This window comes from Cyprinus carpio, chromosome A20 (assembly GCF_018340385.1).
Source record: "Cyprinus carpio isolate SPL01 chromosome A20, ASM1834038v1, whole genome shotgun sequence".
In the NCBI taxonomy this organism is placed as follows: Eukaryota; Metazoa; Chordata; class Actinopteri; order Cypriniformes; family Cyprinidae; genus Cyprinus; species Cyprinus carpio.
This window is the reverse complement of record NC_056591.1, coordinates 4,534,293-4,541,617: the sequence shown is the minus strand read 5'-3', so window position 1 is coordinate 4,541,617 and position 7,325 is coordinate 4,534,293. Positions and strand designations below refer to the sequence as shown.

At 36.5% G+C, this 7,325-nt stretch overlaps 1 pseudogene; it reads right to left on the bottom strand.

Annotated features, from left to right (window-relative positions):
- Positions 1 to 1,512: 1,512 nt before the first annotated feature.
- Positions 1,513 to 7,325, bottom strand: LOC109085771 (annotated as a pseudogene).

Below are 7,325 nucleotides of genomic sequence, written 5' to 3'. Positions count from 1 at the left end.
TGCACTCACAACGGATGTTTATGGGGCAAGACATTCCGTGTGCGTGTGTGTGTGTAGGTTAATGTCACAATACATAATACATATCATATGCACAATAAGGCATAAAAAAAATATAAAATATGGAAAAGACAACGTTTTCTGATAACCTATCCAAGTTAATATTTTCAGCTAACCAAATAGTAAGCCTGACTGAACAGCATGAATTTAATAATAAATTAATCATGAACAGATCAGTAGTTAACATAAATGCAAATATAATAAAACTTAATCATTAATACATTTTAACTAATGACCTGTTTAACATTACACAATATAATGTAGTGTAGTAATTCAAGTTTAAATAAAGTGTTCATTTAAAAAAATTTACACTGGCTTATATCTTGGGAAACATGTTTTAATCGTTCCATCCAGGAGCCTGTTTGTATCGTTTGAAACAGGTAAGGTTTGTAATGTGAAATTTTAAACCTTGTGTATTTTAATGTTGCTTTTTTATTTTGTTTTTATTAAACACTTATATCTGAATCTGTTTTTTTAATTAAAGACAATTATTTTCTCTGATAATTGATAGCATGACAGTGATGCAATTTAAAACAAGACACTTCAGGAAATGCACAAGGGGGAAAGACTTTTATTATCTGCCTAAAAAAGAAACAGGCAAACACAGGGTGGTTGAGCATAGCAAGTCCTTTACTGATTAAATACTAACCAATCTAAGGCACATACGGGAAACTAACGTCCAATCAATCAACGGACTTGATCTCAGGTCAGTCAAAGATGCCAGAAATGCATCTGAATAAAAGGACTGCTAAGGATGATTTGTGGGATATTTTCCCTCATTGTTGCTAAGAAAATAATATGAATTCTGCAACACACCAACTAAAAAGCGAAGCCAAAGGGGAGTGAATACATAACATTGAAAAAAGGTTCTCTAAAGATAATACAGAATAAATCATATTATACAACCAAGAAATCATAATTAATTCACAGAAATGGGTTTGGAATGTAAGTGGTGATGGGAATGAATTTAAAGGGACAGTTTCCTCAAAACAGAAAGCTCTTCATTTATCCACCCTCATGCCATTCCAAACCTGCGATTTCTTTTTTTTATGAAGCTTCACATCATGTCAGATCTTTTCATACAAAAAACATTCATAACTAGTAAAAAACACTATGAAGTATCACGTACTACTTGAGATCTGAAACCATAGAATAACTTTGTAAAAAGCTAAAAACATCTCTATTATATGACTTCAGAAACATCATATGGACCAAGTCTTAGATCACAAGTTGTATAGTCCGTTTTTTAGATGTGTTTTTTGTCCTTTTTGTTTTTGCATACAGGTTTAGAACAACATGAGGAACAGTAAATACATTTTTTTCAGCTTTTACAGTTTTTCATTTTGAGGTCAACTACCCCTTTAAATCGCATCGGTGGACAAAAAAGTCTACAGAGCGCTGAAACCCCTGAACCCAAGCGGAAGTCTGTGGGTATTCTCAGCAGCTGGAAAATGTCTGTACCTTCCTGTGAAACCTGCATCAGAATACATAGAAACCTGATACAGACTGTATATTGTAGAAAGGCACATGTATCATGGGCCTAAACCAAGATGTGAAGGACTGATTTAATCACCTCTCATCTCATCCACGCCCCTCTGTTCATTCCTGCCACAGGTGGCATGCCGTGTGGCGGCAGCGGCACCTGAGGTTGGCCGGGTGGAGGTGGGTACCCAGCGGGCGGTAAGCCCATTACAGGATGGGGCACAGTGTGCCCTGGTGGCATACGCGGGGGCGTGGGGGTAGTGGGTTGTAGCCTGGAGGGGGGTAAGATGGGTGGGCGGGGGCAGATTGGGAGGAGGGTAAGTGCTTGGAGGCGGAGGGCCTGGAGGTGGGGGGTTTGCATGTGGATAGACGTGCGGGTGGTACGGGAGGCCGAATGAAGGGGGCATGGGCGCGTAGGAGGGCGCTTCAGTCTTCATCATGGACTGCAGACTCTGAAATCCCTCGCCGGACATGTACGAACTGGACGTGGACATTCCCATGATATAGCTGGAGGGAGGAGGGGGTGGCGGGCGGTGAGGTAGAGGGGGCGGGGCCCCGTGGGGCAGAGGAGGAGCCGGTCCCTGAGCTGGATCCATGTCAGCTGATGTGGCCGGTTCTGCTTCAGCAGGAGGAGCCGGGATGGAAGATGGAGCCTTACGATCTATGCGTGGACAGACGTCATTATAGATTCAATTATTTACATTATACTTAATATAGTCACTTCATTATAGTTTTTATTAGCAAGCATCATTGCATTACGTGTATATACACTACTGTTCAAAAGTTTGGGGTTGGTAAGATTTTATAAGATTTATTTTGCCGCCTATTTCAAAACACAGAAAGCCTCACCTGGGGGTTGGGACACAGGAAGAGGGGGCATAGGACTCTCCAGGCGTGGTATCTTAGACCCAACTTGCTCTGTTTCAGAGACAGAGAGACAAAATACATAATCTCTCACAATCGAGATTCATTATTATGACACTATAAAAATGTCCGGAGTGATTTTACCTGTTTGGGCTTTAGGTTCGTCTTTAGGAGAGACCTACAAAACAAAATAAAACATGAACTTTAAATACCTCACAATTTTCTACTTCAAGACTGATTTTTTTTTTTTATAATCAATAAAGTGTACATTTTTTGTTACAGATCTACCATGAGTTCTGAGATCATTCAATTGCACTGCTATAAGGTTCTGTAATAGTCACAATTTAAAGGAATATTTCATCCAAAAATTAAAAATAATCTTCTTTTATTTGAGAATTGTCCGTACAAAAAAAAAAAAAAAAAAAGATATGTTTTGGTTTGGTTAATAACATTCTTCAAAATAAGTTCTTCTGTGTTCTGCAGAAGTAAGAAAGTCATACAGGTTTAGAACAATATGAGAAAGCGTAAATGATGACAGATTTTCATTTTCGGGTAAACTGTGCCTTTAATGTGATTTCAACTTTTCAAAATTAATTCAATTAAAAAAAAAAATAAATAACCAGGGAGTTGAATTGGGTCACAGATGAGTGTTTTCTATAATATATCAGAGCTGACTGTGAATGCTTTACTTACATGTTGGCGTTTAATCTTGGCGGGTGGGCTGGCCTGGGGGGAGTTTTTTTTGGAGGGAGGTTGAGCAGGTGGGTTCTGCGCCCCAGACTGGCCGGGCTGAGCAGCAGGAGGGGGTGGCGGTTTCTCTTTGTCCAGTATCTGAGGCTGCTGGGGTATCGGCTGCTTACCCTGAGAGTACAAATCCAGAATCTGGTGGCAGATGTCTGAAGAACACAAGACAATGGTAGAGATCATGAAATGCTGGAAGAGAGCAGTGTATCATGACACAATGTTAATGTTCCCATTCTTTTGATGAGGAGGTGTAGCGAGGGTTTGTGACCTGTCTGCTGCAGTCTCTTACCCTCCAGCAGCTCCACCGGCACATCCTGCACAAACTGCTCCCACCAGCGGCGAGACGACTGCTTAGACGTCCACTCCTGAATGTCAAACTTACACAGCCGGCCGGCGAGGTACATGACTGCCACTGCTATGATCTCTGGCTCCCACTGAAGGGACAACATTGTGCAGAGGCTGGAAATGTACACACAAACATGCTCATAAAACACTGAAGTGCTATGTCCAAAATTAACTAGTTTTAAATGTAATTAATAATTTGTCCCTCACTGTTGTCCCTCAACAACACAACTAATGTGAGTAAAAGGCATACAAAGAAAGTTGAAATGTCACAAACTGTGCATCCCTGAAAAACGTATCTAATAAATTTACCTTTAGAAGTCTATGAAGCTTCATGAGGAATTATTACATTTTGAATATAGATATTTTTCTCACAAAAACACATCGATTCGCTACAGGGGGTCTTTGTTCACCCCCGGAGCCATGTGAGACACTTTTTTTATGGATGGGCGCTTTTTATTTAAAATCTTTTGGACTGAAGCAATGCAACACCCGCTGACTGCAATGATGGAGCTTGAAAGATCAAAGACATTTTTTTACATAACTGAATGATATATATATATAAATGATTATATATATATAATGATTATATATATATGATTATATATATATATATATATATATATATATATATATATATATATATATATATATATATATATATATATATATATATATATATAATATATATATATATAATTGAACTCAAACTTTGTGTTTTCATTTTCATTATAGTTAAAATTCTGATAAATCTGTTGTGTTTTTAATGTCTATATGGTCATGGTTAACTAAATATTTTAGTACAAGTTACAAAAATTTGCTCAATTAGTTGAAATAAAATAAGTTGCATTTTTTTCATAACTTTGTTTTATGTTTAGTTAATGTTTATTTTTAAGTAAAAACTACTTTTTTATGGTTTTAGTTTACTATAGTAACACTTATATGGATGCCTGGCAACAGCTGAACTTTTTTTTTAATACAAAGAAAGAAAATACAGTGTCATTGTTGGTAATAAATAAAGTCAATCGAACCTATCATTGACAAAGGTCCATGCCATCTGCACAAGCTTCTGAACTTTGTTCTTGTCACCTGTAAAATTAAACAATGAGATGAGCAACATCACAAAGCAACACTTTCAAAGAAATCAACTTGAATGGACATTTCTTAAATTCAACATGAAACTTAAAACTCTGTCTTAAACCTAGTTTTACCTTTGAGCTGTTTAGCATAGCGCAGCAGAAACTGGTAGGGGTGCTCAACTTGTAAATCAAACTTGATTGTCTGCAGTAAAATCCTTTCCAAGACCATGACCTCTTCCTGTGGAGTGATTCCATGAAGCACAGTCATGTTTAACACAGCAGGATCATCACAAGAAAGAGAATGTGTGTGTTGAAAGGGTTGCAAACCTTTGGATCATCTCCAAACTGTGCAAACTGCACGTCATTGAGCAGACTGCGAGTCGTTTTAATGATGTCTTTACACTTCTTGGGGGTTTCTTCCACTTTACCAGCCAAGAAAAGACAACAAGCCCCGGTCACCTGTAGAAAGAAATGTAAATGAATTAATGTGATTAAATTTACAGTGTGCTGCATGCTACTGCATTTTCACATAGACACGGTTTAATCAGTCCCTATTTTGCAAAAGGGAATTTTTTATTTATTTAAATACTGTCAAATGATTAATCGCATTCAAAATAAAAGTTTTTTTTTTGTACTAAGTTTATTTATTATGTATATATATATACACACACATACAGTATATTTTGAAAATATTTACATGTATATACATTTATATATTTACATTATTATATTATATGTAAATATATTTATTTATATAAAAATAGCATATTTTTCTTAAATATAAACATGCACGTGTTTGTATTTTATATGCATAATTATGTATAATATGTATTATTCTCATACATTATGCAAACACAAACTTTTATTTTAGATGCGTTTACTCGCAATTAATCGTTTGACAGCACTATAATACAAATATTTTCCATATTATTTATATAACAAAATTACAAATTAGCCTATAAACACTGTAGGCTATGAAGCATTATATGGCAGGACGAAAAGAAAATGCTTTGGATGAAATCAGATTTTCAAGAGCATGTTGTACTTACATATCTGGGAAACGGTTTGAAAGAATGAAACATGTAAAAACGATGAAAGTATGTTATTCCGGTTGCCAGAGTGTCATAATGTCTTGAGATAAATTGGTTAAGGAGAATATCAAAATCCTCTCAATGTTTTAGAAATCACCGAACTGAAACTACACATGGTAATAAATGGCAGTATTAAAAGGATACAGTCCCAGACGTGTCCCGACGTCAAAAATGAACCGGGCTCCCTCTCGTCTGTACCGGGCTTCTGTGGCTGGATCCATGCCATCGGACTGGGACGGGGTGCGGGCCAGATCCTTCTTGTCCCAGTACCAGCATGGCTTTGTGTGGTCCAGATTTGTGGCAAAACTTCCAGCAGCGGTGTTAGAGTACTCCTTGCCGTCCTTCATTTGGAAGGAAGTGACAGCTGTAGCCAAACTGGACTATCAGTCCACCGTAGGACAGCACTAGCTGCGCAGCTCTGTACAGCAAAGCCTGAGGATATCAGTTAGTTAATTACCTCTTAATCTCACACATGCTACTACTCAGAAAACATTATCAATCTGACAGTAAAGCTGTTTTACATTTAATAATCCATGAATTTTGCAACACTGATAATGTTATAGCATTGAACCGAATCAACACTGAACTCCGTTGAGCTGAATAATGATACTACTTTCTTCTGCAGAGCTGCTTTAAAGCTGAGATTGAAATTTGAAACATTAATACAGTTAGTTTACCGTTTATTAAAATCTGTATTGTATAAAGCACTACATAAATAAACGTGACTTGACACTTCCACTGAAAGTCATTACTTTAACAGCTATAATTAACACCCAACATATGTGAAGAAGACTGAAGAAAATACCATACTATGGTATAAGGATGAGTAAGGTAAAAAATCTCATGAAGTCTCGTACACGTTTAGCATTTGCAAAAATCTTTTTTTTCCTCATTGTAACATTATTATTTTTTTTTTTTGACAAATAAGCACATTTCACAACCAAATTGTCATTGCAGTAAAGCTTCTGGAGATGAAACTAATTTTTTTTCATTTCACATTATTCTCAAAGATTCTGATAAGGCTCTTAAAGATTTAGTGGAGTATTATAATATTATTGGATTCAATGTTTTTTTTTTTTTTTTTTTTTTACTTTACTTTACTTTAAAGTATTGTCAGACTCTATTAATTTCCCCCGTAAGAATTAGTACGAAAGGTGTTTCTTGAAAACAATCAAATTCTAAACAACACGAAAAAAAAAAAATGCAAAACATAATTTCTATGAAATCCGCCAAACAACGAATCGCCGTCTGATAACTGTAACTGTATCATTGTTATTGTCAGGTAAATCATAATAAATAAGATCATGTTCGAGGCCGTAGATCTCGTGTGTGGTACGATATTTAAAGTTCTATTTTTAGTCTGTGAATCATTTGTTTCGAAAGCTCAAGCGTCATCAGCTAAAGACCACATCTGTCCGATATCTCAGAGCGTGTATGATATGTGACTAATGAAAGATCAGATTAATTACTCGTCCTACATTTGATAAAATATATGTAGCTACTCATTAAGCTTACCGGTATGATATATGATTCGATTATGATTTCGACGAGTTCAGCAGTTGGATAAAATTGTAATCTTTGTCAGTCTTCACATTCACGACATGGAAGCGGCCATTTCCAGCGCGTCTTCTTTTGCCCCTTCTAAGCGGCGCTTGTGCGTCAATAA